Source organism: Panulirus ornatus, chromosome 17, assembly GCF_036320965.1.
Source record: "Panulirus ornatus isolate Po-2019 chromosome 17, ASM3632096v1, whole genome shotgun sequence".
NCBI classification, from domain to species: domain Eukaryota; kingdom Metazoa; phylum Arthropoda; class Malacostraca; order Decapoda; family Palinuridae; genus Panulirus; species Panulirus ornatus.
In genome coordinates, this window is record NC_092240.1 from 17,559,216 (window position 1) to 17,579,780 (window position 20,565).

General features: G+C 46.5%; 1 pseudogene; it reads left to right on the top strand.

Moving 5' to 3' along the window:
- The first annotated feature begins 2,405 nt into the window (after positions 1-2,405).
- On the top strand, positions 2,406-20,236 carry LOC139754412 (uncharacterized; annotated as a pseudogene).
- The last annotated feature ends 329 nt before the right edge of the window (positions 20,237-20,565 follow it).

Consider the following 20,565-nt stretch of genomic DNA (forward strand, 5'->3'; position numbering starts at 1 on the left):
ACTGAATTTGTATTTATTTCATGTGTGTGTGTGTGTGTGTGTGTGTGTGTGTGTGTGTGTGTGTGTGTGTGTGTATGTGTGTGTGTGTAAGTCAGGCAGAGCCCCATGAACAATGGCTGACCCGGTGCTTGCAGGAGCGCACCTCGTCTGTTTATGGCAGCCTTCACACCGCCACCAGGAAACAACTTTCCCAACATTTTCTCGAGGCAGCAAAACGTCCATTGTGGAGGAGGCGGACCCCTCCATGTGGGGACCTGAGGCAGCCACGGACCTCCCTGCTCGGGATGGGTCCCAGGGACACACAAGCTGACGTGCAGATCCCCAGCACCACACAACACCACTCCACTCTCCTCTCCTCTCTCTCTGGATTTTTCATGACCATGTGACTGAGGGATATGAAATATTTTGCACTGTCTTGCTTTGGTGTATCAAAGTTACTCCTCCTTAATACTAGAATACACTGTAATGAACCATTACCAATTCAAGCGGAGCTGGTGACCCTACGTATTGCGCGCGAATCTAGATTTACATACGAAATATTGTGAAAAAGAAGATGAAAACATTTTACTTGCCCGACCGTCTTCTGGAGACGAGCAGCCAAGAACGTCTTCACATAGTTTATACCAATTTCACTGGATGGGGCAAAAATGAAATGCCCGAGAAAATTTCTTTTCACCGTAATATTCAAATGTGATGATGATGAATTCACAAAAACAAAAAAAATTTACCCGTCAGTTGACTGTCATCATAAAGACATTTTGAATAAGTTCAGGTTGACAGAAGGTTCAGTTTGGGTCCAAAATACGAAGACCGGCCGACCGACCACACGGCACATTCTCAAGCCAGGGTGATGAAGGTCCCACAGCCAAGAGCTGATGTTTGTCAAGTGACATTCAAACTGGAGGTTACTCCCACGCTCCTGTCATCACTGGTCGGGTAAAAGTTCTCCTTTTCTCCTAAACTGCGAGAAGAACACGTTGCCACGGCAAGGCGATGATCTACACAATGAAAAACAGTTTGATAACTAAAATACGAAGGGAAGTCCAGAAGTAAACACAGTCTAGAGAAGAAAGATGATATTGTCGACGGAGAGAGAAATCACATGAAGACAAACATGCTGAATATAAACGCTGACCAAAGACGCGTCAGTGGGAATCATGAAGTGTCAAAATCGTTGATGGATCGTCCAAAGAAAAAAAAAAGAAGATCACATCAGTTACGAGATACAAAGTTGTCACACTAAGACTGGTCGGTTAGGAGGAGGATTGCTCACGTGTGTGATGACCGGCAGGTCGAGCTGCTGCTGTGTAAGCATGTTGTTTATTATCGCTAGATGTCCGAGGTGACTTACCTGACCTGGAACCTTGTCTTAGGACGATCCCGTTCTCTACTTGGCTTGATACCTTATCTCTCTATGGCCCGTGCTCTGGCTGCAAGTGCAGGGAAGGGGATCAGGTCACGCAGGCCAGCGAATGTAGCAGCTCAGGGAGAACGTTGTCGGATAAAGATGACATGAAAGTGAGACAGACAAACCAATGGGAAAAAATCAGGACATGAGAGAGAGGTTACTACCATGCCCATCAAAGATGGCTCCACTCCACATAGCGTCTGCCTCTCAGCTCCACTTGTATAAAGTGATAAATCAGTTACTTCGGTAAAGATGGAGAGAACGGAAAACCATTCCTTGATGTGATGGTGGCGGCCAAACATCAGAAACGTCACACTGGAAGATCATTCTTGCCCCGGCTGCTGCATCTGGCTGCTCACAGTCATGCAGGACAAGACGACGCACACTAGACCACCGCTGACACCACTCTGTGGACGGTCGTCCTCCTGCCTGTGGCTGGTCGCATGACCTGAGTCACGGTGGATGATGAACATGTGTACCTATTTACATCATCAGTCGAACTGTACACCGAGGTTATCTTTTATGTCCTCCAACCACGTCACCATGAACCAGCTGCCACGAACACTGGTTGGGTGGCACAACCACGTCACCACGGCCCAACTGCCACAACACTGGTTGGGTGACACAACCAAGGCCCCTCCGGAATGACACTGGGTGGACGGACCAACACCATCCACATCTACTCCGGTCACATACTAGCCCAGATAAACACCACCCACACTGCCAGGTGGTTCAGACTGGCCCCAGTCATCCCACACTGCCAGGTGGTTCAGACTGGCTCCAGTCATCCCACACTGCCAGGTGGTTCAGACTGGCCCCAGTCATCCCACACTGCCAGGTGGTTCAGACTGGCCCCAGTCATCCCAGACTGCCAGGTGGTTCAGACTGGCCCCAGTCATCCCACACTGCCAGGTGGTTCAGACTGGCCCCAGTCATCCCAGACTGCTAGACGGTTCAAACTAACCCAGAGTCATCTCTTCCTTGCTGCTGTATTGCTATGGCTGTACGAGACCCAGAACCAATTCTCGTTTTCAATAACTCCCGTCTGGCTGTGTGCAGCGGGATCAGTGAACGTGAGTGGAGAGAGAGAGAGAGAGAGAGAGAGAGAGAGAGAGAGAGAGAGAGAGAGAGAGAGAGAGAGAGAGAGAGAGAGAGAGAGAGAGAGAGAGAGAGAGATGAAGGGATGTCCTGGGTTCCTGTGGAAACTATACTGACTTTCCAAGCTCCAGCCTTCAACATCACAGGGTTATTCGTCCGTCAGTATTGATCAATGATGTGTTAATCTTCCGCGGTGTGAGCCTCCACATCCCATGTTCTTCATGTGTACTGTCCTCAAGATTACTGAGCGCAACCCTCAGGGGGAACTTAGATTTTCATGTATGCGGTGTATAATGTTGACCAGAACTTGAACCTACAGCACAGTGTTCAGATCTTGTGTGATGCTGGAAGACCATGAGGACCAGGGTTGTCTGTCCCTGTGCGGTCCACACCAGGACGAGGTAATGCCGCCTTTGTCTCGACTTTGCGCAACAAGTATATGAGTTTACCATCAGCAAACACTCTCTCTGTTAGCGTAATGAACCAACTTCGTGACGTGCGATGTTTTAATCATCTGGGCCACTGGGTATCTGATGAACATGGGCTGCACGCTGTACTATAACCTGATGTTAACACGGAACACTAAACGCGTCTTTCCACCCGCCGGGCAGGACGCTGCCCTCCCGGCCGATCAGCCAGGGCGAGGAGGGAGGCAGGTGGTTGTCCTCACAGCCACGACCAGATAGCTGTTCGAGCGACCACGGGAACTCAATATCTTTTGCCAGGTCACCGAGGGTCAATCTACGAGCAGTGAGGGTGTGTTGATGAGCCAACAAGACTCTCCAAACAATGTTTCAGTCGAGCATTATATGAATATTTGCCCCACATGTAGATCTCTCAAGTGAGACTTTAAGGTTGTTAGAGAAATAATGATGCTTGTCCAACTATATCAACGAGTTAACTGATGGTCATGATCTACACGTGGTTTAGATGTGCGCGAAAGCATTATTTTCCAGTTCGAAGACTTAGTCCCATCCACCAGTCATGTTCTCTTATGAGTGAGGCGGTGAACATAACTCACTCTCCATATGAATAGCAAACCTGGGATCAATCTTGACCACATCCCAGCCTCGTATCCTCGAGTTCCACTGACCCTTGCCTTGTGTTCTTACATTCTTATAAATGAATTCCGGTAAAGAAGTCTTACTGAAACTTTTCTTACATAAAGGAGAGAGACGAGCAGAATACTACATGCTCACCAGTGTCTCCCTCGAGTTATTGTCATGAGGCAGAGATAGCTAATGCCTAACATCGCCTGGTCTGGTTATTTCATTATGCTGTTGTCTTCTTCAGCCACACACACAGTCAAGAGGTTGGGGCCCCACGAATGTACAACTCTCTACTCGTACAGTACAAAAACTAATTACACACACACACACACACGCACACACACACACACACACACACACACACACTCACTGAATTGTTTACAGTCTGTCTTTGCCTCACGCGAAACAGTTTAAAGAATTTGTTAAATCTTTTTTTTTTCTAAGATATCCGTTACTTACTCCTTGTAGGAGCACAGGTGTTACGAAGAGATTTTGCCAAAAGGTTGCGCTAGCGAGTAGCACTCACCGCTGGAAACTCTAGAACTACGAAGAGCGACTCGTGCAAGTTACGTGTTGTCAACTGTTACATTTGAGATGGCGAAACTGTCCGTGGACCGAATACCAGCATCCCATGTGAAAGTGATGCTGGAAGCTGAGACAGCATCCTTGGCCATAGGAGTGAAACTTGACAGCCATTGAAGTGCTGGTTTACTGTGTAGCCGTCAATAACCCGGGAGGAAGCCGAGCGGGTATCACCTCTCCTGTCAGTGCCATCCTACCGCCTGCATTACCCCAGCGACACAGAGAGAGACACTTCCCACTCGGACCATCAAGTCAGCCAGCTACGCTATCCCCAGCAGCCCTCCCGACCTCCAGCTAACAGAGTCAAGGGAGCACCATTCCTGGTGACTGGACCCACCACACGCCACGGAAGGAGGACCTCGCCACCTCCACAACGAGCCGATGTAAGTGCAGACGAGGTCATAGTTCGCCCGAGTGGAGACGCAGGAAGGCGGGCAGTGGCTGTGTGGCGCTGGGTTGCTTGTCCTGACTCACACGAGGGCAGGTTTTACCTCCAGTAAAATGTGGGATCGCACGAAACATTGCTTACATTGGGGCTTCCTTCTGAACGCTCTGAGGCAGAATGGATCATGAAATACTCTAATACTCCTCCCTTGGTGTTTTCCCGCTAGCTTCCTCAGTTATAAATATCAAATAACTTTTCTCGAGCCATCGAACAAGTCGGTTTACACAATATTTCACTGCAGGGATCACCAGACTGCCCTTCAAGGGCCGCATGCGGCCCTCGGGGTGACTTTTTGCAGATCTCAACCCTTTTAGTAAAATTGGGTCACTGAGGATTAGCTGCAGACCTGAGTTGTCCAGTACCGTATCCTTAAGAAGAAGAATCAACAGCAGAATGTGAGGAGTGTTTGGTGTGGCGTAATGGCGGAAGTCCTGCTGTGTGTTCAGGTGGTTCGTGGGACCATTGAAATCTTACTATCATGCTGGGAGGAGGAGGGCGTGCCAGGGTCTCATCAGCGACCACGTCCTAATCTTCTCCTGGAGGTCGGTCGGTCGGTCATTTTCAAGAGTCCACCAGGTTACCTGTGGGGACTTCGTGCTTTTAATTGATAACCGTCTTATCAAGGTAGCTGCCTGTCTCTTCGTGGATGAGGCAGGTTAGATCCGTGATCACAGTGCCTTCCCCGCCATCACCTAACAGTGAACTGGTCTGACATAGAGACCAGTGAGGGTAACCCAGTCTCACCTGAGGTTATGCCGGAGTAAATCTTGCATCATCGAGTCCTGACAATAACTTCTCTCACAATATGACAGGTCAATTCTGTGACCAAGACCTTCAGCTTACATGGTCGTACTTTTTTGGGTCACAGGACATCGGTATAAAGGTCATTACGCACGGTCATTGAGTGTGGATGGCGTGAGATTTTCCTGTCATGTGACGGTGGATAGTCTGCGACAACAGGTGCACCGCCCAGGCGCCTGAAGTCTTCTTGGCCATGTAACTCCAAGACTCAAGAAAACCCTGAGGCAAGGCGGTCCATCATGAGGCCTATGACGTTTCATCTTCCTGGAACGTGTTGAAGACAACAACGGTGGAGCCGGACGTAGGTCCAATGCTGGAGACAGACGCAGGTCGAGTGTTGGAGACGGACGTAGACCGTGTGTTAGAGGCGGTCGTATTCTACTGACAAGGTCAGTGTACAGAGTGCCATGCTTTTCTTGTATCTCCTCTGACCTCCCTCTCTCCCTCCCTCCCTACTCACTTCTTTATTCTTTCTCTCCCTTCCCCGCTTCCTCCCTAACTTTCTGTTGTCTCCTCTTTTAATATATTTGTGTGTGAGAGAGAGAGAGAGAGAGAGAGAGAGAGAGAGAGAGAGAGAGAGAGAGAGAGAGAGAGAGAGAGAGAGAGAGAGAGAGAGGGGGGGGGGGGGGGGGCGTCACCAGACACAGAAGCCAGAACCGGGTAGGAACATGGGTTGCCTATCCTCCGCCGAGATAGATTGACCACACTAAGGTAACACGTTACTCACGTCCAGTTACCTCGCCTATACTTGTCAGAGGTCATGAGAGGTCAACCGCGAGTTGTCACAGTGGGGACGACCTCCACACAAGGTGTCGTTCTTCCTCGTGACGTAATGTCTTGCGTCATCACCCACCCCCTCCGCTATCTCTTCCTGATACACTATCACGTACGTCATCATCTCCTCCCACCGTAATACTTGCAACACAATCGCCCACGTCCCAATCACTGCAACATCATCGCCCACGTCCCAATCACTGCAACATCATCGCCCACGTCCCAATCACTGCAACATCATCGCCCACGTCCCAATCACTGCAACATCATCGCCCACGTCCTGATCACTGCAACATCATCGCCCACGTCCCGATCACTGCAACATTATCGGTTACGTCCCGATCACTGCAATATTATCGGTTACGTCCCGATCCGTCTTGTTATTCTCTCATCCGACGGTGTATCTTGCAACTTCATCCGTCATATCATCTCTTGCTAACATATTTCTTGCAACATCATCCAACACATCATCTTGTGAGGGTCTTCCTCACATTACCATTAGTTTACACAGTGTTTCTAGAGCAGTGTCCAACACTATTTTTCTAGAGTTGTTACCAAGACCACACTTACCTGGGTGTCCTGCTTAGATGCTCTCCTTGTATGGAGTGCTGCTCTCACGTCTGGGATGGCTCTAGCTCTGTATACTTACTTGACCGAGTTGAGTAGAAAGCGGTCCGACTTATAAACTGTCCCAGGCTGACTTTCAAGCTTGACTACGTTCCACTACGCCGCAATGTTGGTTCACTTTCCCTCTTCTACAGCTGTTACTTTAGTTTTTGCTCCCGAGAGCTGGCTGCTTGTGTGCCCCCACCACTAGCTAGACCGCGCAATACTCGGCAAGCTGCTGGGTCACATGATTACTGTGTGGCCGTTAACAACTTAAGGGTGGGCCGCTTTGATACCTATTTCCTTCCCTACACGTCGAAGCTTTGGAACTCTACTTTCTCGTGTCTTTCCTAATAACTATGACCTGGCACGTATAAAAAGACAGGTTTTTCAATTCCTCCAAAATTCATTAATACTTTCCCTTTGTCTTTTCGTTTTCAATTACGGCCCGACCTTGATGTGGAATTTTGTCCTTGATTGGGACCTTCAAGATACAATGAAACTGCATCTAGAGTTGTGGGCAGTAACAGACTTAACCCACATTAACTATTGCTATCTCTCAGCATCAATCATGTCACCCAGAATGCCTTAAAAGTTTCACGAGCCTTGCTTACGACCAACTTAAACTAGGGAAATATATCTGTATTCATCTAAACCACAACCTGCGGCTTCTGAAAGATAACACCCGAGAGTAAGCTGAGCTTTGACGCACAGTAAGCTTTAAATATGGTCATCTATGCTTACTTGTGAGGATAAATGATACATGTATGAAGAGAAGAAGAGAATTAACGAGGAAGAAAAGATATAGAAAATGGAGAAAAAAGTGTAGGGTTGGCGTGGGGGATCCCAGTTCTGTACGACTGATTCCCGTACAATGTGAACGTCTGCATCAACATGATCATCTCCTGGTACACAAGCAGGCAATAACATGATGAAAGGCAGGCAGGCAGAGGAATGATCCTGACACTTTGGTAGGTATATGAAGGAGAGATCCTAATACTGTGGTGGATATAACTCATAAAGAAACATGAGGAAAAAAATTACAAAAGACAGGAACGGAAGACACGGAAGTCAGACATGAGGAGAAAATATTCGAGGGGGAAAATGGATGAAAAACCAGAGAGAGAGAGAGATGGACAGTGGTACGAGGAATGGGAAAACGAAGACGTAAACATAAACAAGTGAAGGAAACGAATCATGATATCAAATTCATGATCATTTACATTACGAAAATGGACGCCTCTGGAAAATGTGTAATGTACGACGGTTGCCTCTGAACTTATATATATATATATATATATATATATATATATATATATATATATATATATATATATATATATATATATATATATATATATATATGTGTGTGTGTGTGTGTGTGTGTGTGTGTGTGCGTGTGTGTGTGTGTGTGTGTGTGTCCGGGAAATGTTCGGCCACGGTGTGTACAACATTTCCGGAGAGTGAAACCTGGACAGCTGGAGCAGAAAGCCAAAAATACGAGATGAAAGAAGAAGGAATCCGATTTACGTCCGCCATCATGAGAACGGTGGTCGGTGCCGCGGGTCGGGCAGGGCTGAGCCACCCTGGGCTAGTACGGGAGAGAGGGGAGGGTGGAGGAGGAGGGGAGGGGATGGTGGAAGAGGAGGAGGAGGAGAGAGGGGAAGGTTGGAATAGCATGATGAGAGAGGGGATAGTGGAGGAGGGAAGATGGATATGTTCCATCTTGGCCCTCACAGACAGAGTGACCAGTCTTTGCTCATACCTACAATATACCAGTTGCCATAGGTATTACGATATGTGGCATTGCGTCAAAACTGTTAGATTGCTGGCGTCATCGCTTTCTCACAGTAGCAGTGAGAGCACAGTCTTATTATAGAGTAATTCATTATACGATAAAAAACGAGAGATTACTTATGGTGAGTTATCACAGGTCAATGGAAGTGACGTTGACGAGACCAGGTCACGCGCTACTTTGTCATAGTACCAGTGCCGGACTGTGAGGGAACACGAGTGACACATGGTCAACAACGTAAGAGCTTTGCTACAATGCCACATATCTTATGGCCTTGTGGTGCCGGACTTGTGTGTATATCATGTGAGTGTCCACTTGTCAAGCATTACAGGTGTTGGGAGGTAATAAGAAACAATATCATTAAGGCTACAAAATATATGGATACTGACTACCTGACTACGACTACCATCTGTGTAGCGAGCAGCTGGTGCTGACGAACACCTCCTGTGTCGGGCAGCTGGTGCTAACGCCCACCACCTACGAAGGATAGCTGGTGCTAACGACCACCACCTATGAAGAGCAGCTGGTGCTAACGACCACCACCTATGAAGAGCAGCTGGTGCAAACGACCACCACCTATGAAGAGCAGCTGGTGCTAACGACCACTACCTATGAAGGGTAGCTGGTGCTAACGACCACCACCTATGAAGAGCAGCTGGTGCTAACGACCACCATCTATGAAGAGCAGCTGGTGCCGGACAGTTCAGGTGGGTTCAGCGTGGCAGCTCCCGTCCTCCTCTCCAGATCCCACCATCTGCCACCCTGCATCATCCATCCTACTGAACCAAGATTATAAAACTTGTCATCAGAATAAAAAAAAAATGAAATTCATCACAGGCCCGATAAGCCATGTGAACCGACCAGAAAAAAACGTTTTGCTCTGTATGATATTACGTGAGAGAGAGAGAGAGAGAGAGAGAGAGAGAGAGAGAGAGAGAGAGAGAGAGAGAGAGAGAGAGAGAGAGAGAGAGAGAGAGAGAGAGAGAGAGAGAGAGCGAGAGAGAGAGAGAGTTTCCATGATTAACAGAAAAAGAAAAAGGGAGAAACGGATAAAAAAAAAATATTCGTGTAAATTCCATGTGGCGGGGCATATTTTACCATGATTCAGGAATATATTTCCTCGGGACTGACAGAAAGAAATTATTGGGGGAAAAAAAAACCATATCGATCATGTGCGATGGATGATGGCAAGAGGTGGTCCAGAATATGCCAGGGAGGAAATATTTCCCGATCCTAACTTCCCCTGAGAGTGGTAGCCGTGATGACACGCAAAACGTATGGTTAACGTCACGAACACGTTATTACCACCCAGGACCACGTGGTTACGACCCTGAGGTATGGAGGTCCCCTCCCTCTGTCCTTAATGGTCCGAGCAAGGACCACGTCGTCAGACCCACGGGTCGCACCGTCGTGCTCAAAGCTCGTACCATCGTGGTAGAAGGTCGTACCGGCATGATCAAACGTCGTGGTTCACTGGAGAACAGGAAATCACTCATGAAGAGGGACAATGTGCTCATTTGTATCATAATGGCTAATGTAAGACTGCTAATTACTACTGGATACAATCTTTTACCGAAGGATAAATATATGAAGGTCATTTACTTACGTCTTATTTATGAGCAGACCATCTGCAGGTGTCCATTTGAAGAACCGTGATGCCTTCAGCATCAGGGACACACACAGCCTTGCGTGCCAGGAGACACTCGTGTTCGGTTAGGTCCAGCATGACTGCTAAGTTGTTACTCGTCCAGCCAAGCTCGCCCTCAGACGAGGGGATCGTGCTGCTCTGTGCCACTCATCAGCTGTTCAATCTTTCTCCTCCTTAACCAAAAACATCTTCGGTAACATCTGCAATTCAACATTTTCTCCCATTTTCTAAACCTCATCAGACTATAGCTAACCCTCCAACTTGTATATCCACACTCCTTGGCTCTTCGGCATTTCATTTTCTTCTACCTCTACTGCAGATGCAAGCACGACACACAGTCCTCCTCTCCTCGCCAAACCCCAGCTCCGGTCACGGAACCTATGTTCTCTCCTGTACTCCTTCCCTCCACGGCAAACCCCAGCTCCGGTTACATTCAACCGGGTAAAATCGAAGTTTTTACCGGTACATCTTTTTTTTAAGTCTGACTCGCTTCCCACTACTTAAGTTCAAAAACACTGTAATACAACCTTACAGTAACGTCAACATGTTGGGAGTAGCACTGTCTTCCACTCTACACCGAAAACCTCACACGTTGCACGTCACAGGATCTGCTCCCTAGGGCCTGCCTGGAGGCGTTGCCTCGTCGCTCAGGTTACACGTCTTCACTACAACATTACCATACCTACTGAGGCCTCTCTCACCTGACCCAGTGCTGCTCCAGTAACTAATATGGCTCTTATTATACATCCCTTTTTTTTTTTTAGCCTGAAGGAAATCTATAGCCTTTTGCTATCTTTACTCTCCATCTATTACAACTATTCAACAGCTTCTCTTCTCTCTCTCTCTGTGCCGGCATTATTTCAGCCACTGATCCTGTAAGCTGACATGGACAAACTGATGGACTGAGTTCACAGTTGGCAGATGTATATGACTTCTGATGAACTACAAAAGACGAATTAGGAAAGACTTAAAATGTTATAACTTGTGATGACAGGAAACCCAGTACACAGCGCACAGAAAAGTGTAAACATAACTCATAGGAATGGCTTTCGAGTCTAACTTTGAAGAAGAAAAAATTCCTCAGTACAATTAGCTGGAGCTTCTCCCCCCTCCCCTACGCAAAACACACACACACACACACACACACACACACACACACACACACACACACACACACACACCTCGAATATAGAGTTCAGTTTTGGTCAACTCTACTTGGGAAAAAAAAGTCAGACCGGTTGCAGAGAGATCATGGAGGCGCGAGCAGCGAAAATGATTTCGTGATTTATCATACGAAAGCCAACTGGAGACCAGACTTTCCTGTATTTAGCTTAGAAAAGAGAATGTTAAATGGTGTTTAAAATTGATCAAAGGTTCTCATAATCTTGATCTAAGCTGCTACTTCCCGCAAGATTTGTAAGATTTCTTTCGTAGCTATTATGAATACAGACCATGGGGCGGGTGGTTTACTGCGAACGAGGCGAAGTAACCTTTTCATCGACAAGACTCTTAACATATGGAATGATACACCCTGTGCAGTACTTGAAAGCACAGCACCAGGAACACGGTGAAGAATACTCAGACGGTACGGGCAACTGAAACCCTAATCAAGGCTATCTCACTAACGCTACATTATATATATATATATATATATATATATATATATATATATATATATATATATATATATATATATATATATATATATATATATATATATATATCCTCCCCTCTCGTTTTTTTCAATTTTCCAAAGGAAGGAACAGAGAAAGAGGCCAGGTGAGGATATTCCCTCAAAGGCCCAGTCCTCTGTTCTTAACGCTACCTCGCTAACGCGGGAAATGGCGAATAGTACAAAAAAAAAAAAATATATATATATATATATATATATATATATATATATATATATATATATATATATATATATATATATATATATATATATATATATCCTAGCTTAAGCTAAGTAACGATATTATCGATATTATCGACCAGCCCCTCATGGTGGATGAACAGCTGGGTTGACTGTGGACTGACTGCCGCAACCGGGACTCGAACCTAATACTCACGACCCTGGGCGGGCCCGTAAAAGCACCACGGTTGGGAACGCTAACCGCTACACCCCGGCGGTTCACAGTGTATCGTCCTTACACCCATCATGGTCCACAGGGTCGGTTCCCCAAAGCAAAGATATCAACCACAAGTCCCACCGAACGTGGGGACTGACGATGACCCCTCCCACCAACTCCCCCTCATCCCCGGGGGAAAAAAAGGAAAGGGGGTACAGTAATCATAAGGGCGGGGGTAGGTAACTAAAAGCGTGGCTGGGAACACGTGCAGCTGTCCCTAATCACCGAACACGTCACGTGAACTTCAATTTCCCACTGCACCCCCCCCGCCCCCTAACCCTCCTCAGGACAGACCCCCCCTCCACCCACCTCCCCAGTCCACCCCCACCCCACACCATCCCGTGCTTGCCGTCAAGTTTCACAGTGGAATTTCCTCTGAAGAAACCCGTAGAGGAAATGTTTCAGACCTTCCCCACCTGTGGTGCAGGCGTCGCCTCCGTCCGCCACACTCGGCCATCATGTTCGTCTTGGGTAAACAAACGATGTTTATTCTTTTATCATTAATATACTTATTCGCTGTCTCCCGCGTTTGCAAGGCAGCGCAAGGAAACAGACGAAAAAATGGGCCAACCCACCCACATACACATGTATATACATAAACGCCCACACACGCGCATATACATACCTATACATTTCAACGTATACACACACACACACACACACACACACACACATATATATATATATATATATATATATATATATATATATATATATATATATATATATATATATATATATACACACACTCATACTTGCTGCCACCATCCATTCCCGTCGCCACCCCGCCACACATGAAACGGCATCCTCCTCCCCACGCGCGCGCGCGAGGTAGCGCTCGGAAAAGACGACAAACGCCATATTCGTTCACACTGAGTCTTTAGCTGTCATGTGTAATGCACCGAAACCACAGCTCCTATCCGTGGGGATATGGGAGAAAGAATACTTCCCACGCATTTCCTGCGAGTCGTAGAAGGCGACTTAAGGGGACGGGAGCGGGGGGCTAGAAACCCTCCCCTCCTTGTGTCTTAACTTTCTAATAGGGGAAACAAACGATGTATCTGGGTATAAACCTACGTCAACACCTCGGTGTACCTGGTGTGATTACATTACAAGTTCTATTTTCAGGAATCACCTAGCCGACTACTCGCTACCGGTGGGTAAAGTTTTATTTTGCCGACAAGAGAAACCTTCTACAAATATCGAGATCCACACATGGACCACTACCACTGAGGTCGCGTGGCGGGAGAGCTCGTCCCCACAGCCAACTTGAAGACTAGGGAAAGTGTTGCGTTACGAAGCTAAACCAAGTAACCTGACCCAAATACCCCCGACCCCTCTCACCCATGACCCATAGCTTACCTCAACATAACCCAGAGGTGGCGCAAGAGAGAACAAACAGCTTCAATAATAAGCTACTCGAGCGACGACCATCTACCATGTAAAATAGCCACAACACACAGGTGTCCTCGTTCATCTACTTTCTTAACTGGTCAGTTGATGGAAGTCTTCTCCCCCGTCAAGCTGAGGGCTGAAATCATAGACAAAAGTCATCATTGAGCTGTTTAGTTCATCAATCTATCGTCGTCTCCGTCTGCACGATGCACTTCTTCTCCCTCCGAGATATTGCTGATATTTCTCACATGAACACAGGGGCTGCTGCATCCCTGGGGAGGTTTACATGTATACAAGTGTGACTCCCGCTGTGAGAACCACCGTGGAGGAGTCGAACCCTACAGCATCTTGCACCGACAACACTGATGATAATCTCTAAGATAAGTCGAAACATATGAGAACGAGACCGTCTCTCCTAGTAATGAGACGCCACCATTCTCATAGACTTTATGTTAACGATTTGATTATTAATGTAATCGCTTGGTTAATTCGAGAGTCTGGAGTGTAACAAGACTTTTGCTTCTGAATCACCCGACAAGACTGGCTCATGACTATCATGAATGTGGTAGCAGTGTTCAGACATCCACTTGTACGGGTTGTGTAGCACTGACGATTAGTGTGTGTAGGTCTCCGGCTCATCAGTCATAATTACGATAAACCTACTTTCCACACAAACCTCCGTCATGTTATTTTATCTTCCAACATCTACGGTAATCAAAAGGTGATTCGAACAGTTATGTGTCGCAGACGATTAAAAATGGTAATTTAGCGAACTGAAATGGGTCTATATATTCTATATTTATTCATTATACTTAGTCGCTGTCTCCCGCGTTAGCGAGGTAGCGCAAGGAAACAGACGAAAGAATGGCCCAACCCACCCACATAGACATTTATATACATAAACTCGGGAAACGGCGATCAAGAATATATATATATATATATATATATATATATATATATATATATATATATATATATATATATATATATAAACAGGGTGTCCCAAAAAATGTACTCACTTTTTGACAACCTATAATTAACTGAATTTTATTCTTTTTTCAGATTCAATTGACCCTAAAAAAATTCAGCGAGTTATATGGTGTCAAAAAGTGAGTAATTTTTTTTGGGACAACCTGTATATATACACATATTATCCCTGTAGATGGGACAAAAAGAATACTGCCCACGTACTCCCTGCGTGCCGTAGAAGGCGACTGAGAAGGGGCGGGTGAGGGTGGCTGGAAAGCCTCCTTTTCTGAATTACTTTCCAAAAGAAGGAACAGAGCAACGAGCCAAATAAGGAATTTTTCCCTCTAAGGCACAGTCATCCGTTCTTGACGCTACCTCGCCCACACGGGAAATGGCCAGCATGTGGGGGAAAGAAAAAAATATTACATATATATAAGAATTGGTGGTTCGGAATACCTGGTTGAAAATGAAAATCATACTTGAGTCTGCTTGAGTGAGTGAAGTTAAGGGTCGTCGGGCATTATGTAGCAATTGACAGCCGTGCAGAGCGAGGGTCAACACGAGTGTGGTGGGAAGGGCAGCAGGTGGGGTGTCTGGCCATTTCTGTGATGGACGCGAGTGTCAGCGTCTGTCGTGGCTTCAGGAAAATCGGAAATGACATGGGTCGGACGATGGTGGTGAACATGAGTGAGTGTGCAACGATACCAATGGAGAATGAGTGAAGAGTGTGAAAGGTAGGAGTAAATAAAGCACGAGTAGTAGAAGGTATTTAGGATAGCGGTGCTTGAATGTGCGGGTATAGTGTGTACTATGAAGGTGGGATGAGCGAGCTTGTGAAAGTAGAGTGAGCAGTGAAATGGAAAAGAGAGGTGTATGCACAGTCTCTACAAGGAAGGTGTGCGTCTGACTGAGAGGTGTACAAGAAAAAACAGCAGGATTTCAAGAGGAAGGTACATGACTAAAAAAAGAGGGCAAGAGAAAGATGCGATGAGAGTGTATCGGTAAACTTCAGTGAGAATAAGGAAATATTTTGGAAGGAGGTAAATAGTGTGAAGAGATGAAGGAAACAAATGGGGCGTCTGTGAGGGAAGCAAATGAGAGGGAATGGTAGCATAGGCATAGAAGTGGTGAAATAAATGAATCAAGTATTCTGAAGGATTACTGAATGTTTTGGATGACAGAGGTGCGGGAATTGTGTGTTACTGACAAGGTAGCATAACGAGAGAGAGAGTCATGACGAAGGGTTAAAACTGGTGAAGAGACACGGTGAAAATTTTGCGTATACATTACATATATATTTTTTCATATGTATTCGCTATTTCCGTGTTAGCGAGGTAGCGTTAAGAACAGAGGACTGAGCCTTAGAGGGAAAATCCTCACTTGGCCCCCCGCATCTGTTTCTTCTTTTGGAAAAGTTAAAACTGGAGAGGAGGATTTCCAGCCCCCCGCTTCCACCCCTTTAGTCGCCTTCTTCGACACGCAGGGAATACGTGGAAAGTACTCTTTCTACCCCATCCCCAGGGATGATTTGGCAGCGGATGGAACCATGGAAGCGGAAATGAGTCACAGGGTGGGGGAGGGGGCGAAGCTTCTGGGAGCGTTGAAGAATGTGTGGAAGTCGAGAACATTATCTCGGAAAGCAAAAATGGGTATGTTTGAAGGAACAGTGGTTCCAACAATGTTATATGGTTGCGAGGCATGGGCTATAGATAGGGTTGTGCGGAGGGTGGATGTGTTGGAAATGAGATGTTTGAGGACAATAAGTGGTGTGTGTGGTAATAAAAAGAGTGTGGTTGAGACAGCAGAAAAGGGTGTGTTGAAATGGTTTGGTCACATGGAGAGAATGAGTGAGGAAGCAGTGACAAAGAGGATATGTGTGTCGGAGGTGGAGGGAACGAGGAGAAGTGGGAGACCAAATTGGAGGTGGAAGGATGAAGTGAAACAGATTTTGAGCGATCGGGGCCTGAACATGCAGAAGGGTGAAAGGCGTGCAAGGAATAGAGTGAATTGGAACGATGTGGTATACCGGGGTCGACATGCTGTCAATGGATTGAACCAGAGCATGTGAAGTGTCTGGGGTAAACCATGGATAGTTTTGTGGGGCCTGGATGTGGAAAGGGAGCTGTGGTTTCGGCGCATCGTTCATGACAGCTATAGAGTGAGTGTGAACGTACGTGGCCTTTGTTGTATTTTCCTAGCGCTACCTCGCGCGCGTGAGGGGGGAGGGGAGTGTTAATTCATATGTGGCGGGGTGGCGACGGGAATGAATAAGGGCAGCAAGTATGAATTATGTACATGTGTACATATGTATATGTCTGTGTATGTATATATATGCATACGTTGAGATGTATAGGTATGTATATTTGCGTGTGTGGACGCGTATGTATATACATGTGTATGTGGGTGGGTTGGGCCATTCTTTCGCCTGTTTCCTTGCGCTACCTCGCTAACACGGGAGACAGCGACAAAGCAAAATATATAATATAATATATAAATATATATATACATATAATATATATATATATATATATATATATATATATATATATATATATATTTTTTTTTTTTTTTTTTTTTTTATACTTTGTCGCTGTCTCCCGCGTTTGCGAGGTAGCGCAAGGAAACAGACGAAAGAAATGGCCCAACCCCCCCCATACACATGTACATACACACGTCCACACACGCAAATATACATACCTACACAGCTTTCCATGGTTTACCCCAGACGCTTCACATGCCTTGATTCAATCCACTGACAGCACGTCAACCCCTGTATACCACATCGCTCCAATTCACTCTATTCCTTGCCCTCCTTTCACCCTCCTGCATGTTCAGGCCCCGATCACACAAAATCCTTTTCACTCCATCTTTCCACCTCCAATTTGGTCTCCCTCTTCTCCTCGTTCCCTTCACCTCCGACACATATATCCTCTTGGTCAATCTTTCCTCACTCATTCTCTCCATGTGCCCAAACCATTTCAAAACACCCTCTTCTGCTCTCTCAACCATGCTCTTTTTATTTCCACACATCTCCCTTACCCTTACGTTACTTACTCGATCAAACCACCTCACACCACACATTGTCCTCAAACATCTCATTTCCAGCACATCCATCCTCCTGCGCACAACTCTATCCATAGCCCACGCCTCGCAACCATACAACATTGTTGGAACCACTATTCCTTCAAACATACCCATTTTTGCTTTCCGGGATAATGTTCTCGACTTCCACACATTTTTCAAGGCTCCCAAAATTTTCGCCCCCTCCCCCACCCTATGATCCACTTCCGCTTCCATGGTTCCATCCGCTGACAGATCCACTCCCAGATATCTAAAACACTTCACTTCCTCCAGCCTCTCACCATTCAAACTCACCTCCCAATTGACTTGACCCTCAACCCTACCGTACCTAATAACCTTGCTCTTATTGACATTTACTCTTAACTTTCTTCTTCCACACACTTTACCAAACTCCGTCACCAGCTTCTGCAGTTTCTCACATGAATCCGCCACCAGCGCTGTATCATCAGCGAACAACAACTGACTCACTTCCCAAGCTCTCTCATCCCCAACAGACTTCATACTTGCCCCTCTTTCCAAAACTCTTGCATTTACCTCCCTAACAACCCCATCCATAAACAAATTAAACAACCATGGAGACATCACACACCCCTGCCGCAAACCTACATTCACTGAGAACCAATCACTTTCCTCTCTTCCTACACGTACACATATATATATATATATATATATATATATATATATATATATACTGGAAGACATGATTTATATGACAAACCAGTTTCATTTCACGAAAACCGCTTTCTGTGGAGATCATATCCAAATAACACAACCGCAAGGTTCGACTGGCGCATTCTCTCTCTCTCTCTCTCTCTCTCTCTCTCTCTCTCTCTCTCTCTCTCTCTCTCTCTCTCTCTCTCTCTCTCTCTCTCTCCTCGGGTCGACGAGTTGAGTTAATGCGCACAAGATATCGTAAGTGGGGCATTCACTCGGAAAACCACTGTGTCCCCGGGAAGTGACAGATGGGGAGGATATCGTCTGGCAAGTGTTGAGGGAGAGAGAGCTGCCCAGGTGATAGGGCCGGGGACGGCACCACCTGCTGTATAAATACAGGCTCATCCTGGAGACTCAACAGCAGAGCTACAAGCACCCCAGCTTCACCAGCACACACTCGAGTCGGGGCAGTATCAACCACAGCAGCATGTTTGCAGCCGCTCTCATCATCACTCTCCTCTCACTAGCAGTAAGACAGCGAAGTTCATCCTACCATGATCACTGAAATAACTACTAAATGCAGGAATCCGGTTCTTTGTTGCTTGTGACCAGATGGTGGTTCACGAGGGATCATGGATGTACTGCCACCTTCTTATGGAGATTAGGAAGTCATTACAATTAAAAGTGAAGCCATAGTGACTATCATCATGAGAGATATAAAAATGTTGTACTCTCTGGCACTATAACGTGGTTTCTCTTCTAAGCCTACTTTTCTCCATGCTCGGCATTTACAACCTGCGTCTTACACAGGTGCGTCGAGCGTGCAGGTGTGCGCCCCGGACTGCACAGGTGTGGACCCGGGGACCAGCGTGAGGGACCCCACCGACTGTACCAGGTTTTACGTCTGCCTCGACGCCTCAGGCACCGGTAACTTCTCCCTAACCATGTATAGTTCTCCTAGTGATAGTCCTGGCTCAAGTGTTGATCCTCACTGCTCCTGATCATGTGAACTTGATATCAGTTTTTGATACTTTTTGTGAGACACCGAATGTTAATGCCAAGTTGTTGGCACAGCGCCTTTGTGGCGACATTAAATGATCCACCCAGTGCTAGGTCATGATGACAGACATCTGCTACTTTTACATGTTATCTTCTTACGACCATATCGTTTAGTGTACATACTCCTGCAGGAGAGCTGGTGCCTTCGACTGAGCCCATACCATGTCCGGACGGCCAGTACTTCAACACGGCCCACACTCTGCCCCGTTGTGACCCCATCAACGGCGCCCCGAGTGACTTCTGCTCCCCGCTGTGTGACCCCTGCGTCCCTCACTGCACCAGCTCTGGACAGCTCACACCACACCCCTCCGACTGCTCCTTGTACTTAGTCTGTCTCCAGGAAAACCACGTGCTGGAAGTTTCCTGCCCGTCAGACATGCCACACTATGATTTCATGACGGGCAACTGCCAACTTGACGACACCCTCTGCTACCACTACTGCGACCCCTGCATCCCCCACTGCACGTACACCGGGCCAGCGTGTCCCAGATCCGTTAGACTGCACCAAGTTCTACCTGTGCACGCCGCCCACCATGTCCCACTTCCTGTGTCCCCACAACCAGGTGTTCAACGCGGAGACATCCCAGTGTGAGGATGATGCAGAATGCATCGTTATGTGTTCTTAGCTTGGCCGGTTCTCTGTTCAATACCAGATATTAAAACGTGGATATGACTGTTTGTCTATGTTTGCTGTAATTGAAAACAATCTCCTATGTTAGACAAAATAAAGTATATACCTTTCACTTGTGACTGTAGATTTGCATCAAAGAACAAGGTAGGCCAATGAACCTGGATGATCTTGTTATCTTGGATGAGCTACTTGCTGAATACTGAGGTCACAACAGTCGTCCTGCGTTACATATCACACAGGTTTAAAGGCGACCACAACAAGATACCTGACAGTAAACGCGTTCACGCGTCAGGGTCTGCCGTGCCATCATCATTGTAGGGAGTAACGTCTGCCATCACTATGGTTGTGCTGGATGTTAATATTTATAGAATAAAATAAAACCTAAGCTAATGAAGGGAAACTTGTCTTGAAATACAGATACGATGTTAAGTGCATCCTCCT